The sequence below is a fragment of the Canis aureus genome, chromosome 1 (assembly GCF_053574225.1).
Source record: "Canis aureus isolate CA01 chromosome 1, VMU_Caureus_v.1.0, whole genome shotgun sequence".
In the NCBI taxonomy this organism is placed as follows: Eukaryota; Metazoa; Chordata; class Mammalia; order Carnivora; family Canidae; genus Canis; species Canis aureus.
The window spans coordinates 32,152,362-32,175,363 of NC_135611.1; the positions used below are offsets into that span (position 1 = coordinate 32,152,362).

Consider the following 23,002-nt stretch of genomic DNA (forward strand, 5'->3'; position numbering starts at 1 on the left):
AGAGACCGGGGCTGCTTCCCCTGCTCACCTGTTTCCCTGTGGGGTGCTCATGCTCGGGCACTGTCTTTCTTTGGGAAATGAATTGCTCTCCTAGAGGTATGGAGACTCTATGGACTGTTGATGTCGTGTAGATGTGGCTTAATAGAGATAAGAGAAGTTTCCTTCCTTGACCATCATCACCTCCTTAATCTACCTGGTTTATTGTCCAGGGCCCGGTGTTGCTGTCTTCTTAACGTCTAGGCTCTCTGAATCCAACAGCCAACTCGTGGCTGCAGTGATCTGATCAAGATGAAATCAACTACTGCTAACCCCAGGTCCCCCTGATCTGTTAGTTCCAATCTATTCGCCTGTCTCGGTGTTGACAAAACCTGTCACTTGATTTGCATTCCACCTCCTATCCGTCCCCTACTTTCTTCGAGGAAGGTATTTGTGAGTTAATTTAAGCCAGTCCAATCGCTCTTAAGAGTTAAGTGCTATTTTTAAGCCTTTGGGGAGCCATCGAGGAAGGATGATTTAGGGGTCGGGATGATTTCACAGTAATATCCCACAGACATTTCAAGTTCGTGCTAAGTTTCAGCATATTAGGATACTAGAGGTAAAGGGATCACCATTTTTGGATACTAAATGCTAAAGTGCTCTGTAGCAAAGGGCGTCTTAAAGCAATGCTATAAGGTGCAGGTGACACACGTCAGAAGCATCAGAGAATGACTTCATTTTCAATATCTTCTGAACAGACTGTTTTCTCTTTGCTGTTTATCTCCACGTGGATGCAGAATTTCACCCTTTTTAATCAGGACCGTTGTCTGTCTCCTTCCTGGTCAGACTTCTTGCCTCCTATCGGTACTTGCCTGTAGGTAGTTAATTGCTGAAATATCCTCTCCTGCAAAGATTGTGTGCTGGATCTGGGGCTCTGGGTGGCTTTTCAGGGGGATCAGACCTCCATAAGTTGGTGATGAGGTGAAAGACCTCTTATTTGATGATCTCAGTTGCTTTTATGTGCTTTATTTAATTGAACTCCCAGTCCACCTACCAAAGTACTTTCCTCAATGAAAAACCCTACAAGTTCTAGGAAGTCTTCTCAGGTTAATAAGAGCACAGATGTTGTATCTTGTCTCAACATTTCCAGACCTTTCTATTGATTGTCTCATCTCAGTTATGCATCTAACACTGTCCCTACTTCCTCTTTTACTATTCATGCTTGTATGTAAGTCTATGCTTCCTTGATTAACTGCAGTTTTTGTTTTGCTATCTGTGTATTCCTATCATTGCTGGCACAGAGCATTATTCCAGTAATATACTGCACAGTTAGAATGGAATGACTACCTTCCTTTTCTTTTCTTTCCCTCTTTCTTTCTTTCTTTTTTCTTTTCTTTCTCTCTGTCTCTCTTTCTTTTGTTCTATGATCAGTGAAGCACTAGCTATAATTACGACTTAATACATGCTTTTTTGTTGATGATGAAATGTTCCTTCACAGTCACAGACTGTACCTTCCTGTAATCCAGGTACTGTAGGTCATGGGGAAACAATGGTGGGATGTTAATGCTGATAAAATCTGGAATCATGTCTTATTAACAAACTGAAAACCTGGATACCTTTTAAAATAATTTCTTTATATACATAGAACCAGCTATTATTATGGGTTAGGATTGCAAATAAGTCCACAGTTTTTGACACAGATTGTGGAATTTGGATAAAGACAAAGAGCTTTCTTAAATGCCTGGATTGCTCCAACTTTCAGGGAAGTCATCTTTCCACAAATAAGGTAACATTAATTTTTTTTTTTCTGGTGAGGGCACCAGATTTTTCTCTGTATGTACATTTTATTTTGACATATGGAATAATGAGAAAATCTACCACTAGGTTTTGGAGATTATTGCCATAATCACTAATTTCACAGGGAAGAATGATGATTGCAATCATATTTTTGTCACTTTGTTGTTGTCATTCTTGGTAATAATCCGTAGCACTGTTGAATCAATAGGCATATGTATGTACATGGAGAATGTTAAATTAAAGCTAGAAGGGACCCAAGAGCACTTTTGTTTTCTAAATAAGGAAACAGATCCTTAGAGAGATGACATTTAAGATGAGACAGCTAACATATTGCAAGCCCAAGCCATTGGATTCCTAGTCTAGTTCCCTTTCTAGTAAACTGTGCTGCTTCTATGAACTCTTGGCATTGAAAATAGGGCAGGCAGGGCTGGTAATGTTGAGAGATGGCTCCCAAGTTTTGCCTATTTACATAGAAGTCTTCTAGGGCTTCACTGATACCTTCACTTGTTACAGAGGTGTTATTGTGGACGTAATCAATGCAGGCTTGTGTATATGGAGCATACCTACTTGATATGTAAAATAATGAGACATTATACTGATAACTTTTGTTCTTAATAATGCTGAACCATCACTGACCTGGCCTGTAGGTCTTTGTGAATGAAGAAAATTAAATTCAGTGGCAGCAAATCTTTGATATGGGAGGAAAAGGTTGAATATTGGAGAAAGGTGCAAAACGGGACACATTTCCAACTTTCTGTGCCCTTTTTAGGATATGTGATTCCAGTGGCTGTGTTTCTGGCTTATTGGTGGGGAGAGGGTGCCCTGCTGTTCCTTTTATCCTCTTGTTTTTATCTCTCAACCCCTTTGCAAGTTCTAGAAGTTTCTGTCTCCAAGTCAATGTAAAATAAAACAAAATATCGCGTATAACCTTTCCTTGATCTTATTTCCTATTTCTTGTAAGGACTAGGCTAAGGAGATGGCTGACCCATCCATAGATTAAAAACCAAAACTGAAAGAAAACCTCTAAACTTTTTGTAAACTCACTCTCTTTGTACTTCCTTGTAAGTAAATCCCACTAGCCTTGGCCGGGTCCCCTGCCACATTGGGGTTCACCATGCTCCTCTTCTGCAGCACTTAGAACTACTGAAGTAAGGGCAAGCCTGGTCCTCTGCTTACCAGAATTATAACAAGGTCCTCATTTTGTTCCACTTTTTGGGGCAACTAATTGCCCTGAAGCACAGGACTTCCCTCCCCGAGAGACTTTAAAATGTATGTCTCTCCTCCAAAATATGGGAATCTTAATTTGTAATAAAATCACATGAATGAGTTGTGGTAAGTTTTTGGCAGGATCTAGAAAATAATGGTTTCATTTAAGCATGAATCACTAAAATACTGCTTCCTTCACATAATTAAGTCAAAGCAGCCCTTATTGTTAGAATTAAGAGATTTCCTCCACAAATCTCTGTGCCTTACATAGACTTTCAGTGTGGAGATCTGGGCACTATAGGACAGAAAATGGTTTTCCCAAATCTCTTCTGTAAACCTAGAAGAAAGATGCACTGCTTCTCATTACCATCCTGAAGAAATATTCTCAGGTTTCCAGAGTATCAGTAGGCTGATTATGACATGTATGAATCAATATACCAAAGGTGAAAAAAGGAAAAAGTTGAGGAATGTCGTTTCCCCTGAGGGAGATTTTTTAGTAACCATGGGAGACACATGGGGATCAATATTTAGTGTGGAATGCACCATGGTTGGGATCTTCACTGGGATAGGAGCTTGGAATATTATCCAGTTCCCCACGTCTAAACAGGACTGCAGTTTGGTGCATATGGTGGTAGTGAGTCCAGAGATCCATTGACAGTGTGTGAGTTTAATGAAATACCACTGGGAGCTTTGCTTTGCTATGGAATCAGTTATTACACAATAGTGTTTCTCAGTCACATAAAGAATAAATAATGTTATTTTCAAACAGTGTTTATTTTTTAAAAGATTTTATTTATTTGCCAGAGAGAGAGAAAGAGAGAGAGAGAGAGAGAGCACAAACAGGGAATGGCAGGCAGAGGAAGCAGGCTCTCTCTGCTGAGCAAGGAACCCGATGCGGCCTCCATCCCAGGACCCTCAGATCATGATCTGAGCAAAGGCAGATGCTTAACTGTCTGAGCCACGTGGGCATCCCAAAACAGTGTTTATTTTTAAACACAGGTAGACTTGACCATGTTTAAGATGCTGAAGAAAAGGAAAATGCTCTCCCCTTTGAGAACTTAAAGTCTGAAAGACAACATGATTGGTAGCCTGAATAGTAACTTTGATTTTTCTTTTCCAAATGAAGGAAATTAAGACACTTTTTATCCTTGTCCCAATGGCACTGATTCTTCCTTTCTGTTTCAAGTTAGTCTTGGGTGATGGGCAAAAGTAAGAAGTGTGTGACCTACTTTCAAACCAGGCAGCTGACTAGGGATAATACGGCTGATTGGAGAAGAAGGAAAGAAAAGTTTATAACATAAGTATTTTTTTTTCGGGTAGGATGGACCAGTTAAAAAATATCAGTTTCACTCGTTAATACATTCCGTGTTCCTATTAAGACAATTTTTAATAATTGTTGGGCTTAAGTCCTTTTCTGAAGTCAGGTCCCATCTTCTCTTCATGTGGAATACACTGAATGATGTCCAAGAAGCAGAGTCAAACTCTAAAGTCATGATTACCCCTCTGGTAGAGATAAACACACAAAGCAGTACGAGTTTCAAAGGCTACCTTAAAAAATCACATTTTATTCTTTGATTTGCTTAAACATCCAGATGATATGCAATTCAAAATAGTACATGGTGAGAAGTCCATTTCCCTTCAGCCTCAGTCCACAACAATCTAGCTTTTCTCCCAAAGACAATCATTGTTATTGTTTCATTTTACTGTTTTAGAGATGGCCCGGTAGAGGCTTCTTTTAAAAATACTCTTAATCCTTCTGATAATATCAGGTCATGAGGCTCAAGTATTTCTCACCAGTGAAAGGTATTTGGACCCCTTTTGGCAAGCTGGATGGGTAGAACCAGAGATTTTCTTTCCAGGGTGGCAGTGCCTCACAACCACCCTGAAAGTTAGTACAACCAACTCCATTTTCCAGATGAGGAAGCCAGTGATTCTAGAAAACTGTAAATTTTCCTGGTCAAACGAGTTGTTACCGGTGGAACCAGAGTTCCCACCTGGGCAGCCTGATCCCTTGGTCTTATATCCTTTCCACCATCAAATAGTGCTCGACCAACGCAGAGATGTTTTTGGCACCAGTTAGACTTCTCCAGTGAGGGTGCAAATGAGTTTTCTTCTTTTAAAATCATGCTCCCCTACAGCTTATAAGAGAACATCAGGATTATCCTAGCAAAAACCAGAATTCCAACAAAATAGTAGTGCATGAATTTAGGTACATACATACCCACAAAGCTTCATGACCTCCTCACATCCCCTCTGTCCAACTCTGATGTCGGGTTTAATGGTTGTCCCCATTCACAAGTTCTCTTGGGGAGAGGCTGTGCTTGTTTCTTCCATTCAGCCACGGTAAAACATCTTAAAAAGGACGATTGATTCAAGGCAGACTTGCTGGAAGTGCCAGGCAATTATTCACCATCTTTGGTGGTTCATATCAGCAAACTTGCTATTTTTGCCCCCCAGTACTCGCCATGTCATCTTTGAGGTTGTGCTCCCGGCCTCAACAACTCTGAGACGTCTGGTGTTGTCAGGGACTCTATCAGTGTCTGATTTCACTGTTTTGAGCATTCTTACTTGTGCACATTCTGATTTGGTTATGTGTGGCCCAGTTTCTTTGAGGCCCTCTATGAATTTGGCCGTGACATACATTTATTTTAGAATCATTTTTTAGATAGCAATCACAAGAAGCATTATAAGAGGACATGTTATTCTCCATTTGTATCACTGTATCACATTGAACTGTCATTAATAATTGGTTTGCATTACCTGTATGCTGCTACTCCCAAATCTCTAAGGATAATAACATGGCATTAATTTTAGTCCATGTACATAGTTCTGAAAATGACCAAGGAAAGAAGCACCCCCCCCTTTCTTTTTTTTAAGATTTTATTTATGTATTTGAGAGTGAGAGTGAGAGAGAGCACAAGCAGGGAGAGCAGCAGAGGCAGAGGGAGAAGCAGGTTCCCTGTTGAGCTGGAAGCCTGAAGAGGGGCTCCACCCCAGGACCCCAGGATCATGACCTGAGCTGAAGGCAGATGCTCAACCAACTGAGCCACCCAAGTGCCCTGAGAAGTGCTCTTTTAAAGGAGGTTTCTTTCTGAGCATTGACGTATCATCTGTATTCACAAAGAATGAAATGTTCTGCTATTTATCTCTGATCCTATTACACAGAAACATTCCTTATAGCTCTAAATGGGCGTCGAAAAAATAAAGCCCATTACTCTCAACGCATATAGGATGTACTTTCTTTTCCTTGCTTAAGTTAAAAGCACAGAAACATGTCTGACCCAGATTAACATTTCTCGTGATTAGAATGAATAGACATTTAAATTGCTTTGTAACTATCAAAGTTTGTTAAAATACACTATTTTCTTTCTTTTCTCAGGCTTGTAAGAAACCGCATTCTTGAGAGTAATATTCCTCATTTGCAACATTAACAGACATTATGTGTAGCATCTCAGTTCTCCCCCTAGCAAGCCTGCCTAAAGATAACAAGGGATTTGTCACAGAAACTTAGCACTGGGGGATCCCTGGGTGGCTCAGCGGTTTGGTGCCTGCCTTTGGCCCAGGGCGTGATCCTGGAGACCTGGGATCAAGTCCCACATCAGGCTCCTTGCATGGAGCCTGCTTCTCCCTCTGCTTGTGTCTCTCATGAATAAATAAATAAAATCTTAAAACAAAAACAAAAACAAAAACAACCCAGCACTAAAGTGCGTTGGTGATTGAGGCTGGACAACCCTGGGTATCCTGGGTGAGAAGAAAGGACTGCCTTCACGATTAAAGCCAGACCATTGACTGTGGTGTGAAAGCTCTGGTCTCTGCACACAGGACAAAGCATTTCCAAGCATGCTCTTGTAGGATGTTCATACCTGCTATTATGGTGTTGTGTGCCCCTCTAAACTCATATGTTAAATCTCCAATATGATGGTATTTTCAGGTGGAGCCTTTGACAGTGAATTAGGTTTAAATGAGGTCTTGAGGGTGGGGCACATGATGAGATTAGTGCCCTAATACAAAGGGAAAGAGGGACTAGAGCTCTTTCTCTGTCCATCATGTGAAGACACTGTGAAAAGATAGCCATCTGCAAGCCAGAAGAGGACTCTCATGGGGAAACTGAGTCAGCTGGCTCCTGGATCTTGATGTTCCCAGACTCTGGAACTAAACTAAATAAATCTAATAAATAAGTTCTTGTTATTTAAACAACCCGGTCTATGGTTTCTGTTATGTAGCCTGAGCTGACTAGGATGACTGCATACTTTAATGCTACTCTATTTTTTTTTTTTTTTTAATGCTACTCTAACATTGAATTTTTGACTTGTCCTCTTAGTCCTTTACTCAGTGTTACTGTTTGCTACAGCCTGTCAGGTCAAAAGTCCTCATGTTATTCCCTGGAAACAGTTTCATCCAACATCCCCAAGTTCAAAGACTGAATCTTGGTAGATTTCCCCTAATCAGGAGTATTTAGTGTTTTTTTTTTTTTTTTAAATTACATGTTCTTGATAATTTATTCATTATACTTAATCACCAACACCATATTAAAATTCTTCTTTTTCCCTTACCTGTGCATCTCCATTAGAATCTCAGCTCTGTGAAAGGACTCTCTTTTGTTCCTCTGTGCATTGCAGCAGCTAGCTAGCACAGTACCCAGCCCCGACAGGTGCTTAGTGGATGACCGAGTGAGGAGCACTCAGGGTGTGATGAAGGTCAGTAGGTGAGAGAACCTCTGATTCAGAGCTAACCGGGTCCTTAAAAAGAGCTAAGGAATTCTTTGGATGGTGTTTTTCCCAGGGTGTCTCTTTCCATCCTCCTCTCCATTCCTTGTCTGGATACTGTCAAACTCATTTCCTTGCTTTGCTTTAAATGGGCTATTTTAAACTGACCTGTGACATGAAGACTGAACTAACCAAATAGATTCCCCAGAGATTCTCTGAAAGAGTTGATGAAAGACATTGAGGAACTGCTTGGCCAGATCGGTAATCTTGAGCAAATTATAATTTACGCTGAGAACCAAGAAGAAACCTAGCACCCACCCAGAAGATTATGTTCTCTGATTCTTCTCTGTTTTAGGGAGACTCTCACACTAGGATCATTCAACACTTACATGTAGAAAAGAAGGAGAAAAGATTTCTCCAATAGACAATTACAAGCCCTAAATAATTGCCTTGCATTATGATGTAAATTTGCATGCAGATAAGGAGAAAAGTGTGGGTGGAGTATATGTAGATTTTCAGAATGTATTTGATAATTTGATATTCAGTGGAGTATCCCAGTGATTTTCTCACTGGGGAAAAGAGGATGATTAGTCACAATTGGGGAACCAACTGAAAAATAGGAAATAAAGGGTATCATAAACAGACAATTTAGAATGGGGAAATATAAAGGGGGCTATGTTTAAGTCCTGCTTTTAACCAGACTCCTTATAAATGAATTTTAGTGTCTAAATTTGTGAATAGCACAAAATTTTGTTGAGTTGGAAGACAACTAAAAAGGAGGCAAATGCAGAATGTTCGTAAGTTGGTATAAGTAGGGATACAGATGACAACTGGGACATTGGAGAGGTTTTAGGTAATAGTAAAAACTAATATTTATCAAGAGTTCAGCAGGCACTGGCCACCCTTCTAAAGACTTGGCATCTATTATTTTCTTAGATTTAGAATCATCATATTGGTGCTAGGATTATCCTCATTTCATTGATGACGGACATTAGTTAGTTTGCCCAAGATTACACAAATAGCAAATGGTCGAGCTGTATTTTAACCTGGGATCCTGACTCAAAACTTATGTGCCTTACCACCACTCCAGGGGACCCATCAAATACGTAGAGGATGAAGGAAATAGCAACCAGGAAAGAGACTAAAAGTCTAGAAACTGTTCAAAGAGCAAACTTCAAAGAAGAAAGAAGTTAAAAAAAAAAGTTGTGAAATACCAAATCAAATGTTGTTCTATTGTCCTATATTATAATTAGGATGCATTTACATCTGCATTTTTGTGGGCAGTTCTAGTGAGATTAATTTAAGAGGGAACCGACCAATAGAAGATTGGCGATGAAAATGGCAAAACAGATGAAAATGAGAGTTTGGGAGAAAGACTTTAAGTATGAAGTTTAAGAAAAGGCTGAGATGAATATCTATGAAGTCACAACTGACCAAGTAAATATGGACAATGAAAAGGACACATTCGTTTAGTAGTAAACCCATGGTGTTTTTACCTCCAGAGTTAGTGTGGGTGGGATCTATGGTATATATTTCCGTGTTTAACAAATTACTAAGAATAATTATGAGAACTCCTGAAAATCGAGATAGGTCCGGTCTACAAGAGTGATGTCAAGGAGGGTAGTCATGAGCCTTACCAAGACAAGTGTTTCTCCAAAAAGAGAGGAGAAAGAGAGAGAGAGAGAGAGAGAGAGAGAAGAGAGAGAAAGGGCACTGAAGTGATCAACCATGGATTTGAAATCAGACAGATGGAGATTTAAGTCCTCAGTCTCCAGTTCACTGAGAAGTTATTTAATCCCTCTGAGATGCGGTTTCATCACCTGCCAACTGTAGATAATCATACTTCACTGGGCAATTGGGCCTGGCACAAAATTGGCACTGAAAAAATGTTGGCTGTTATTATGATTAAGATGACCCCATGTATGTCTGTGCTATGTGCTCCCAAAAGCCCCTCTCTCCTGTGAGGCTGAAGACTATTGAGGGTTTCAACTGGATTTCCCCCTGAGCTGAGATTCCTGGGCTGAGCTCTGAACTTCTGTTTCTATTTCTGTATGGATGAGGGGAAACCACTGTGATCTCCCCGGATCTGGGGACAATACACACTTTTGCAGCCTTCTCCTGTAAATTAGAGCAGCTTCCCTATTTATTTCTTGATTCCTTTTTCTTAATAGCTTATGATTATATAGTGGTGTCCTATGTATCTCTTCTGAATTTTGTTTTTTGGTGGCTTGGTTTGTTTTGATGATCCTTTTATGCCCATAAGGTGAAAGGAGAAGGACAATGTGTGTTTGCCTTTCTTGTGGAGAGTGGACTCTTTTTGTTTGCCATCTCTTATCTCCTAGATTGAGAACCCTTGAGTCCAGGGACCAAACATACTGCAAGTAACAAAAACAACCATTCTCAAAGAAGCCTTCTGCAATGGAAATGGCAAGCTGAATCAAAGACAAAGTAGAATGTGTTTATTATGACTCACATGTTGCCTAGAACTTCAGAGTCCCTGCCCCACTTTGTTTAAATCAAACATGTCAGGTGATCTGGCCACAAGGACTTAGTGTGACACTAATGTGCATTTTGCTGAAACAAGGTCAGCAGTCAGGGCTAGAAGCTATACCCTAGGGAGTTCAGCTGTGACAGTTGCCCACAAAATTAGAATTTAGGAAATTATTTCCTAAATTTCAACAACATTTCTCATTTCTGGGCAATGCAGTGTCTTTTTTTTTTTTTTTAATCTTATTTATTTATTTTTTTTCATTTGCCTTGTGAGTAGGTGACTCCTATTTAGTTAACAACAGTGGGGATTTGACCTAAGAGAGAAACAGGAAGAAAGAAATTGTCCAGAACTTTGAAATTATATATTTCCACTTCTATTATATTTATAATCTCAAAGAAATAGAGAAATATTTTTAAAAAGGGAGCACCAGCCAAAAAAAATCTACAATGAAAAGCAAAGAGTTGATTAGAATTTGAGATTATGACTATTACTTTATTTGTTATTTTTGTAAGCTGACATCTACCTTAAAGACATAACTTTGAAAAAATGTATAAAATTAGAAACACATTGACAATAAAGTCTGCTCACCCTGTCCTCTTAATTTTTACCTCAGTTTCAAATTTTCTGGCTACAGTCACAAAAACAAATGAAAGGTCATTGGAGAACAGCATAGTTTTGCTTAATCTTTAAAACTTCTTTACATGCTTTAGATGGCATCTACCTGGAGCCTGGGGCTGGCCAACAGAGGCGCCGTGGGCATGAAGCCTCTACATGTCCCTCAATAGTGGTTTCTGAGATAGAATCCATTCAGAAATGTAATCAACATCCATGTTTGCTTTAGATTAAAAATAAAGTAAAATAAAATAAAGGATGTTTTTAGTCAACGAGGGAAATATATCAGAAAATTTTGGCTACATGTGAAAATGTATAGAGGAGAGACAGAGAGAGGGAGGAAGAGCAGAGGGAGGGAAGGAGACAGATAGGATAGGGCCTGAAATGTGCGTATTGAATTAATGAGACTTCCAACGGCTGCGTTTATAGCTGTGTTACCCAATGCATGCAACTATGTTTCTCCTTATCTTTCACAATTACTAAAGAAGTTGTCAAGGTCACCCGTTTTCACTTTTCTCCATGCATTTACCCTTGTCTTTTTAAGGCTGGCTTTTGAAGTATATTGGGTACACCTCATATCCAACAATGACAAGGAAGGGAAGGATAAAAAGGCTGAAGGCTCTCTATTCAGAAGGGCTGACTCTAGTCTTTTGTAAATGACATAGGTATGACATTCTGAGTGAAACCTTTGTCAACTGAGGCAAAACGCCTGGGCATTTGCTTTATAACTTTTTTACATTTAGTTTTTAAAATTAACGTCGGTTTTGGAGAGAATAGCTGAAGTTGTTAATGTGTTCTTCAGCAGGGAAGGAAGGCTCCAGAAAGGCCCCAGGCTGGCTGCTTTCCTCACACAGGGCACCTACTTTGCAAGTTAAGTTCAAATTCCAGCTTCCTTGTTCAACTTGAACAACACTCAAAAGTTGACTGCAAAGTTTTTTTTTTTTTCTATCTCTCTCTCTTCCCTTTTTGTTCTGTTTTGCCTGATTTTTAACCATCTAATTAAAGAATTCTGGATATAGATTAACTTCTTTCCTTCCCTCCCCCATCCCCCCAGCTGTTTTGACTGCCAGGGACTAAGCACCACAGTGCTTTGATGGATTTCCTATTTGGATGGTAAAATCTTTGTTTTTCTTACAAAAAAGATTTTCTCTGCTTCTAATAAAACTCTAATCTTGCCCTTCTGACTCCTCATTCCCTGCATCCCTTCCTTCCATGTTTCAGGAAAGGGCAATTAAGCAATCCTGTCACGTTGCTTCTGAAAGGAGCGAGCAAAAAAAGTGGCTTTAAGGCTCCTTGTGCTGTGTCATGACATAAATGTCTTCTCTACTCCACCCAGCACATTTCGAGTTAAGGCAGGAAGCCTGATTCTAAGCCACTATTGAAATAATCCCCGAAAAAACAGAATTGTGGAAGAAGGGAAGAGCACTGAAGGAAAAACAACTTTTTTGAGTCAGAAGTCCAGTCTTCTTACAGCGTATAGTTTAAAAGTGTCGACTCATTGGAATACGTTTTAGGTTTGGGTTACAATTTTCTTATAGTGGATCCTGTGATTAAACTCATTGAATAAACCCTTTCTAACCTGTTAGGTGGCACAGGCGTGGAGATTAAATTCTGTCTTCTTTCCACCCACTCTGCTACCTTCTCATCCAGCAACACCATTGCTATCTGATTTCTTTTTGCTTAAGGCCCCCAGGAAACACACTTGCCTTGGAGTCCTGAGCACTTGGGCAGCCTGTATCCCCAAGTGCACCGGGATAGGCAGCCCAGGGATTCCATGGAGCATGAGGCCTACACCCATGCTACAATTTCGGAGATTGGAGGGAGACAGAGCTAAGGTTTACCAAGAGAAAAAGGGATCCCCTTGCCTTCCCCCTACCACATTTCCTTCTTCAAGTGGAGTTGAGCTGCCATTACTGTTTTTTTCTGATGAAATGAATTTGGCTTTTGACTGGCTCCTCTCATTTTCAAGACTCAGTAAAAGGTTCAGAGCCATTTCTTCTGGGAGTGGGGGCAGTTCCTGACACCCGCACCTACCCCACTCTGACTTTCGGTCTTCTCCTTTTAATCCCCTCCTTATGCCACCTTCTTGTTGGTCTCTCTACAGAATGGACAGTACTCCTCCTAGCCACTGGGCTCCAGGAGTCTTGGCAAATCTTTGTAACCTCCTGTCTAGCACTTAGGAGATAGATGCACAGTTGTTAATCGAATGAGTAAACAAACTGTGGGAGCCTACAGAGCTCTTCTGACTCCCAGACTGCACCAGTAAGCCACATTTATGCAGAGCCGGGGAGAGCAAGCCTAAGACTTCTTAAAACAGGAGATACTTTGGAGGAGGAGGAAAATGATAGAAGTGGCCTCCTGGTAAACAAAGTGAGAGCCTCTGTAAGGGACAACAAATAAAAATAAGCCGAGCATTTCTGTTTTACTGCAAAATGAATGTTCTAAACCGAGATTCAGAGCTGCCTTATTTTATAAGTGTGGGCCAATCACAAATCCAGTCGTGTCAGTTTCTGCATGTATTCTTCCCTTCCAGTTCTGTGCTAGAGTTGAAGCCATCAAAATGCTAATATGATCTATACCAGTCGTCTCCAAAGTTTTTTAACTGTGCATTCTATAAGTAAAAAATTTATCAGCCCACATCTCCTCTTTCTACACAGCTATAAATTATATGCGTGCACTACTACTTTGCTGATGCATCACACACACTATAAAATATTACTCATATAAATTAAAAGATGAGACAAAAATATAAATAGAAATTCCAGCATTTCTTCTCAGCCCTGAGCAGATCATTGTTGTACCCTCGGTGGTTGGCACTCTCCACTTTGGAAGTCACTGCTATGACATGGCTTCTCCCATTGTCCTCAGTGTGACTTAATGATTTGGTCAAAGTCAGAGCATGGGGCTGTGGGCTACTTATGCTTCTCTTTGTCTCAGCTCTCCTGATGATACAGCTTTGTTTATCTCACAGAAATATGGAGATCAATGGACAGTACTCTTCATTCTAAAAGTGAAATCATTTGTTTGTTATATTGTGTATTAATTCTTTCTAACCTATAATGTTTTCTGGGGAAATCTTATTTCATTGACTCATGTTGATTCTTCCATTAAGTGCAGATGAGGGAGTCATCTTCAACTTTGGACTGTAGAATTCTGGCAGTTGGAAGAGTCTTACTTGTGACCTGTTGCCTAATTTTTACCCAGTGACATGGGGAAAATGAGCCATAATGACGATGGGAGGTTTCTTGATATGTCAGATAATCCCTGTTGCCTGCAAAACTGACCTTTCCTCCTTTTCTCTAATTTTGTTTTCCCTCCTCTGAGTGGCCACATGCTTGAAGGCAGGCTGGGCTCCCTCTTCAGCCCCGGGAAGTATCTTGATTAGGGTAAGTCAGTCATGGAAATTGCATTCAGGGGCCTTGCTAAGTGACTGGGTTTATGGTTAGGTGCAGGACATGGTCAGTCCAAACTTTCTGGAAATTTCTTTCAGTTTAAAAAGGGAGACAACTGGTAGATATTTTTTGCTGCCTCTGAATCTCATCAGGTCCATGTGTCATGGATAACTCAGTAGCCACCTGACAGGCATGAAGGGACAACCTGTTCAGGACACATTGCAGAATAGAGACATGGTCACAGGTCACAGAGCTGTCAATTTAACCATGGTGGAGCTTCCATAGAACTCTGGGTTTTGTGCTATGAGAAATAATAAATGCCCTTATTGTTTATATCACTGTTAGTTGCATCTACTGTTATTTGTAGCCAGAAGCATTCTAACTAAAACACCTATACAAGGATGTTGGAAATGGCAGAAATGGAACAAGAATCCATAACTTTATTTTTTTTAAGGATTTTATTTTTTTATTCATGAGAGATACACAGAGAGGCAGAGACACAGGCAGAGGGAGAAGCAGGCTCCATGCAAGGAGCCCAATGTGGGACTAGATCCTGAGACTCTGGGATCACACACTGAACCGAAGGCAGATGCTCAACCACTGAGCCACCCAGGCATCTCAAGAATCCAGAACTTTAAAATAGCAAGTGATATCCTGCTTGGTTTTTATTTACAAATAGTTGCTTAAAAGAATTAATTCATCCTGCATTGTAAAGGCAGTCTGTTCCTGTCACTTAAGGAATTTTAGTCCCTGTATACTTAGAAGGTTCCAGAAGAATATAAAATTATTTGATATAGGAATGTTCTGTTTCTTCGTTTCTGTTGAACGCTTGACTCTGATGACATCTCGATGAGTTTTTTCTGAGAAAATATATTTGCTTTTTAATATTGAGCTTCCCATTCAGGGATGCCCAGTGACAGTATAAATTTCATCTATTGGCAAATATAATTTGCCTACAGAGGCCCCGGGCCAAGAGTCTTTCAGTGAATTAGTGGCAAAACGCCTGAGTGTGGAATCGGGGTAGTTGTATGTTCAAACTAAAACTCCATTTGCTGCTGGTCCAAGCTGCCTTTGCTGCTGCCAGTTAGCTGGGACACTCAGAAATAACCCCGAAGCTTATAAAGGTAATGAGTGGTTTCAAATCACCCATAGACACCCATAGTAAATGGAAAGCTTTTGTCAACATCTTTAATGGTTTCAGTTGGTAAATTATTAACAGAATATATATGGAGTCCTCAGCATTTCAAATACATTTCCTTTCTGAACAGGAACATTGGAGAACAGTCTCCTGCCAACTCACAAGCTGCAGCTGCCTACTCTCAGGCCCCTGCTTCCCTTCCTCCCTCTCTCAGATGCTGTGGAGTTGTCTCTTCCTTTCACTGAAGGGGCTTCTCCTCACATGGCTGAGGGCCCTTCGCTTCTCCAGTCCAGGCCCAGTCCAGGCCCGGTCATGTGATCAGCTTCATTCCATTCAACTCCTTTCCTGGCTTTGGGGGTGGGGAGGGGAGATCACAATTTGAAAAAAAAAAACAAAACAAAACCGGATTCCTAAGAATCTGCCACTTACTCACTTATTAACTTTTAGTAAATCACTTAACTTCTTTCAGCCTTGTTTTCCTCACCTGTGAATCGGGGACAGTCATACTAGACATGTTGTCAGCGTCTCATATGTGTCCGAATCACGTGATGGAGTCCTCGGAGATGGACTATGAACCTTATGATTCTCACTATTTACAAATTTTATTGCTTATGTTGATATTTTTCCTTCAAAGAAGGTTGACACACTTCCACTCAAATGTTCCAATTCTGACTGACTCAGTAGGCAGGAAGAACAAGTCCACGTGCCAATGAGTGGAATGACCCATCTGATAGGTTTGCTGGAAAATATAGAGTGTGTTGTGGTTTTTACACTAACAAACGCTGAGAGGCTGATCCTGTTATTATTTTTCACAGTAACATTTCCTGACTTATACCTAGAATGCTAGATAATGTCCGTATGCTGAGCATATTCAATATTCAAGTTAGAAAGAGGAAAGCCTCAGAAGAGTAGAGGAAGGATGAGTGGGAGAGACAGATTATACTTTATCCAGGTTTTGTAAGATTGCTAGCTATTATATTGTTATGATTGTATCTGTGGGGTGGGGGACACTATCTTGAATCAGGAGACAATAAAATATGTGGTCTATACCTGTCACTGACTTGATGACACTGGGCAAAATATGTAAATTTTTCCCACCAATGAGATGGAAATGGGAATTGTGCCTAGCTCATAGGGTTGCTGTGAGTATTAAATGGGATAATACACAAAGTAACACTTGATGAGGATGCCTCCTGTGTGTGTGTGCATGCACATGTGTGCATACTTTCATATTCTCCAGTTTTTGATGTACTGAGAAGCCACACATTCAACTAATCACTTACTGATTGCTTATACATCTTAATGCGGGGCAGCCCTGGTGGCTCAGTGGTTTAGCACCGCCTTCAGCCCAGGGCCTGATCCTGGAGACCCAGGATCGAGTCCCACACTGGGCTCTCTGCATGGGGCTGGCTTCTCCCTCTGCCTGTGTCTCTGCACCTCTCTCTGTCTCTCATGAATAAATAAATAAATAAATAAATAAATAAATAAATAAATAAATAAATAAAACCTTTAAAAAATAAATCTTAATCCTAGGCTGTGAGGCAATGGACTCTCAGGTGCTTAGAATCTAGATTAAAAAAAAGAGAGAGAGAGAGAAGACAAGGTCCCAGAGAATAAGAAAGAGTACAGATGGAAAGTAAATAAAGACGCTAAATACAGACTGTGATTGGCTGTAAATCCTGAAAAGAATACAAGTTCCTGAGACCTGAAAAATTCACAGAAGTTGTGCTTTGTAGGCGGGCTGTGGAGAATGACTATGTTTTGAATAGTCATATTCAATAGGGGAAGACAGTCCAGGTGTCAAATCATCAGGAGCAAAGGCACATTGAGGAAGCAGGAAGCAACCCAGACTGGCATGAACCATCAGCAAGTGGGAACTGGCTGGCTGGCAAAGTTAGGTCAGGTGTTCTTTTCCTGGATGGTGTCATTGGCTCCAACACCAATGGAGTCTACCTGGTCATTGCACATAAATTCTTGCTTCTTAAGACTGCAGCTATGATGAACAGTGCTCAGGGACATTGCATTAATACATGATATTCACTGTGGCCTGGCCTCTCTCTTTGTAAAGAATTACCTGTTGGGGTGCCTGGGTGGCTCAGTCAGTTGAGTGTCAGGCTCTTGATTTTGGCTCGGGTCATGGTCTTGCAGTTGTGGGATCGAGCCCTGAGTTGGGCTCTCCACTCAGTGCGGAGTCTGCTTGAGATTCCCTCTCTCTCTCTTTCTCAAATGAATAAAAAAAAAAAAAAAAAAAGAAAAAAAAAAGAATTGCCTGTTGTTGATCAACGGTATTTACTGAGTGGTGTCCTAGGCATCAAGAAAGTTTATAAAGTAGAGAGCACTCAAGATACCTGGCCAGATCATTCTATATACGGACATAGGATAAAACATACATATAAAGAGAATACATCTTTATAGAATAGGATAGCAGCATGTTTTAAGAAAGAATGTCTTTTCTTGAAAAACTGCATAATAGAACGCTGGGTGACGTTCCCTGTTGTCAGCACAGGTGGGATTGTTATGAAGTTGGTGTGGGGGCAGAACAGTGTTTGGAAAACCTGAAATCACGATTTGACTGTACTTTGCCTGAGGCACAGAGGCCCACTCAGCTCTGGTGAGTAGTTGGCATGCCACACTATTTCCTGTTTGCCTGGTGGGTTACCCATCATATTTTGATCTTGCTGCATCAAAGCAGGCATGATATGTTTAATGATTTCTTTTTAATTCTCTTGCTCGTCTTCTTTTTTATTCATGGAAAATGTGTCTCCACTTATTCTTTCCTTAGCCTGGCTCTTGGTGTAAGTTTGACGATTTCTCTCCCCGTGACTGATGATTCTTTCTTCTCAGAACTTGCATAGTGTTCTGGAGGATGACCTCTGGACACTCCCTGCTTCTTGCTAAGTGTTAGGGCAGACAGCACCCTGAGAGGTGAGTTGGCTCCATCTGCAATTTTGAAAAGTATAAAATGGTATCGATCTTGGAAAATGAAATAAGGTTTCTTATGTGCTCATAAACACAGGTGATAGAAATAAGGAGAGCCACCTGATTCCAGACAGATACCTGCCAAATCTTTCGGAAGGTGAGGAGGAAAGACTGTTGGGGGTGGCTACTGTTGGGGTCCAGCTCTCTGGAACAAAGACTGGGTCTCTTTACTTCTTCTGCCTCGTTCAGTGCTGGACACATCTTAGATGCCCACTTAGAGCCTTGTGGGCATGAGTAAATGAATAAACTCCAAAAGGGCTTCATGGATTGCTGGTAGCTTCAAGCAGATCCGTGGCCTTTTGAAGCTTAACTTACAGATTTAGCAGAGCATCATTTTGGCTCTGTAGCATTCCTGGACCCATCTCACGTTTTGGTAGTTTGGTGTTTCCTTTGAAACAAAAACCACTCTTTGAGACCTGAAACCAGAAAGTACTTGTGCAGCTCTTGCTTGAGAAATACTATTGGCGGCTGCAATGTCTTTTTATTCCCAGAGTTTTCTTCTCTCAGACTCCTTGCTATGAATATTAGTCTTCCTTTTAAAATACCTTCAGAATTTTAACATTTACATTTTTATATGAATTACAGCACTTAGCATGTGAAACATATTCAAAATCCACACCTATTTATTTTCTGGATAATAGACGCATAATTTCTTATGGACTAAGTAGAAAAAAAATAGAAGAAAATTCACATTGTAACTTTGTCACAGGAATGTCCTTGAGGCTATTGGTATTTTTAAGAAAAAAAGAAAGATCTATTTGTCTCATGCTCGAAATAAGAATGGAGGGGGACACAGGCACTTTCTTTGATTACAAAGGAATCATAGTTTGTGTCATCCAAACATTTTTTTCTCTCTCCCCTTTCTACCAACCAATGAACAGAAGAGAACAAAACAAAAATTCTAAAAACAAAACAACAACAATAATAGTGGCATCGACAAAAAAACAAAAACAAAAACAAAAACAACGAACAAGAGGATTTAGGGGGAATGGTACCAAAATTAGATCAGCAAATGAGATTGAGAATTTCACGTGCCTTATATAATTCTAAGAAAGAGATGTTTTATATGTTGCTATCAAAGGAAAGTGGGAGAGAAAAAAAGAAGACAAGGGAAGAAAAGCAAAGCAAGGAAAAAACTCCTGGACTGGGCCATTGTTTCTCAGCAGGGACACCGTGAGCATTTGGGGTCTGGTGGTCAGTCACATTTTACAAATACAATAAAAAATTCTAATAGACTCTGAAAATGGGTTGGACTCCTTTTGATTAGTTGTACATTTTATCCCCACTTCCAAAATTCCTAATGTTTTAAACTTTTTTAAAAGAGGATATCTTCCTGTTATAGTTTATAAATGTCTCAAAGTGTGGGTGTAAGGCAAACCATTCCAAATTTACCCTCAGAGAAATATTCTTTAATTTTGACTGTTCTGGTTCTCCATTTGACTTTTGCATGAGAATCCTCAGCTCTTTCTGCTCTTCTGTCTTTAAAAGCACACTCCATCGGAGTAAACAAATTCATTCTCATGGCTTCATTGCTGTTTATGGCCTAGTTTTTACACCCATCGCTGACATTTCAGCTACTCTTCAGCTCCATGTCTTCACCAGGGGTAAGAATCTGAATTTAGACCGAATTACTTCATCTAAGAAAAATAGGATAAAAATTTAACTCAACTACTTTTCTTTAGCTCCTTTAATAAAGTCAATGACACCGTTGATTGAATTTCTTAATTTCACAAATATTCGAGTGGCTATTTCATACCTGTGAGGCCAAGTTCCAGTACCAAACAGAGTCCCCGATCTCATGGAGTGTTATAGTCCAAGGGTATAAATGTATTAGTAAAATAATCACACAAATGTATAAATGACGAATAGCGGTAAAAGCCATGGACAAACTACAGATGCTTACAAGTGTATGATAAAGATACCTCAGTCAAAAATGATTTTCAAGGCTGCATTTCCCTTACTTCTGTATTTAATCAATTACTAAGACCTATTGGCCACACTTCTATTTTTAAAGTTGTGACTCTGCTGGGGGCTTTCCATTTCTGACATTCGGAGAACTCCAATCGCGTTCTCGCTGGCCTCTGTTGCCAACTATCAGCCTATAACTGCCATATTAATGTTCTTAAATGTCCATTTCTATCACATCACTCTCCAATTTGAGAATTGTCAATGGTCCCCTAAAGTCTATGGAATCAACTTCAGGCAGATTTCTTTGCCTAAATGCTTTCAATGGACTCATTCAAAACATTCTATCACTACATCCTAATTCAGCTTTACTCATGCACTCCTCCACACACAGTGCTGCCTTCCTTCTCTTTTTTTTTTTTTTAACTTGCTATTTATAGATGTTCAGGATTTTCAAATTGTGAACCTTGAAGGTAGGGGAGTAACAGGAGAGGAATAAGGGAAGAGGAGAGGGTGAGGGGTGGGCTCCGCATTGGATTTCTGTGGAAGATTTCATGGGAAGAAAAGGGCCCAATATTAAAAAAACACTTGAAGATCTATGTCATTGAAGTTTCCAATTAACATTCATCTTTTCCACATTGACTCTTCCCTCTACCTTGAACACTCTACTCCTGGGTGTGATGCACTTGCTTACCTATTGCCTTGTGTTGTGCTTTTAATAAATTGGCCTCCTTGAACCCTATTTTTACATTTCTTTTGCATTCCCCTGGTATGTGCTTTCTCTTGGTATAAGAGTGAATAAACCAATGCACACGTGAATACTCTAGCCTGCGGAAAATTTCTGTTTTTTAGGTTATGTTTTCAATCCTATTCTCCATTTTTGGCAACCATATAAATAGAAATAATATCAAAAGTGGCATTCTACCTGGGTTCCTGTGTTATATGAAAGTTGAGTCTATATAGATATTCAAGAACTAAGGGAGAGAGAGGACTGGTGAGAAGAACTGAGAATGTTTTCTCTGAAACTCCTCACTCACTGGGATTGACCTCCTGCCCTGCTCTGTCCTCTTCGCTCCCCCCAAGGTATACACAAGCCTGTTAGCTAATCTGTGATATGGAGTTTCAAACTTTGTATCTTACCTCCCTTAGGGCAGAATGGAAATCTCTTGTAAGCCCAAGATCTAATTTGGTAAAATTGTAATAATGTGAGTTTAATTGGATCACAAATATTGTTAGTACTTATTATTCAAGCCTATTCCTGAGCTATAAGAGGACATTGATATATCCCAAATTCCCAACCGGGAACAAACAACAGAGAGAACAAGTCCCTGCAGTGGCTTCTCCACTGAGCCCAAAAAACCACATCTGATAAGCTATGTAATTTGCTATAGCAATTTGTGCCAAAAATAAAGGCACACTTTTGCAGAGTCGCACATTTCTAAGAAAAACTGAACTCCGCCTCATGCTAATCCAGCTCCTTTTCTTTTCTCTTTCGAACTTGATGTTTGTGGCTAAAAACTACCAGGTTGCGTCTTTGTCCCATGCATCTATTCTCCTGGAGTCCCTTGGCCAAATGGCGATGCCCATACCCTGCTAGTGCCCCCAGGCCTCTCTCACTGTCACATTGAAACATGAAGGGTGAGCAAAGGCACCAGCAGTGGTCTGTTTTACAACACCCCAATAACATGATGTCTTTAACAGCACAGCAGATTCTTGGCTGATGGCCCTGGTTAAAGGAAGAGAGGCACAGAATCTTCGAAGTCATCAATTTTAATGAGTACGGCAACTATTCCAGTAAACTAGATCCCTTTATTTTTGTTTGCTTGACAAAGAAACCTGATACATCCAAGACATTTATTCCTTTTTAGTTCAGCACCAGGACAGGAACTCGTTTTTTCACCACCAGTATTAAGCCCCCAGTGGTGATAAAAATTCCTGTGCAGTCTTTTGGAGGCAAAGAATAAAAGAAGCTACAAGGGGGAAGAAAACACCAAAACAAAACAAAACAAAATACACACTTTTGAAAAAATTCAGGCTTTTTTTGGCTCAGAGTTTAAACATGAATTGTTTGAGTTCCCTTTCAAAGTTGGAGTTGGCCAATGTCTCTTATAAGCTTGGATAGTTTTGTGGAAGTTACAATAGAAATAAGAATTTTTATCTGCATTTTCAAAGACAAAGAATACTCAGTATGTGTGTGTTGTGTATGTATAGAGGAAGATATGGGCAGATAAATTAATCCAGAAGCAGATGAGACTTTGCTTAATTTATTTATAACTTAATTATTAAAATATTTTGAAGAAATATTCTGAATTTTCTGGGAAAGTCACACTAGAGGTACTAAATAATTCCTAAGGTTCATAGTGAGATAAACAACAGGAAAATTGCTTGAGATGTTTGTGTATCAGAGAAAACAACAACCTGGCTTTTGCCTCTAATCTTTTTCATCTTTGTGCAAACTCAATGAACTCTCATTCCAGATCTGAAGGCAACAGGCAGGCATTTGTTTTAACTCCTTAGGTAAACTCATGTTCTAGAATCGTTAAAGTTGAAAGTCCTTGTACAATTGCTAAATTACACTGCTCATTAGTAAGGGATTCATAGTAAGAGCAAACTGTGCTATCTCTTATGAATTTTTCGATCAGAAGAAAAATCCTCTTTTCTGTTAAAAAATTCTTTAAATACAGGGGAGAAAAACAACTCAGAAAAAAATTACGCAAATGGCAAGGTAGTGACAGGGCATCTATCAAAGTGGCTCTGGAAATTCCAATTTTTAAAGTGCTATAAAAATATCATTATTAAT

The 23,002-nt window shown here is 39.9% G+C and overlaps 1 protein-coding gene across 5 annotated transcripts in view; it reads left to right on the plus strand.

Moving 5' to 3' along the window:
• The window catches only part of LOC144312413 (uncharacterized), a 128,918-nt gene that overhangs the window by 100,771 nt on the left and 5,145 nt on the right, over positions 1-23,002 (plus strand). The window lies entirely within an intron of this gene.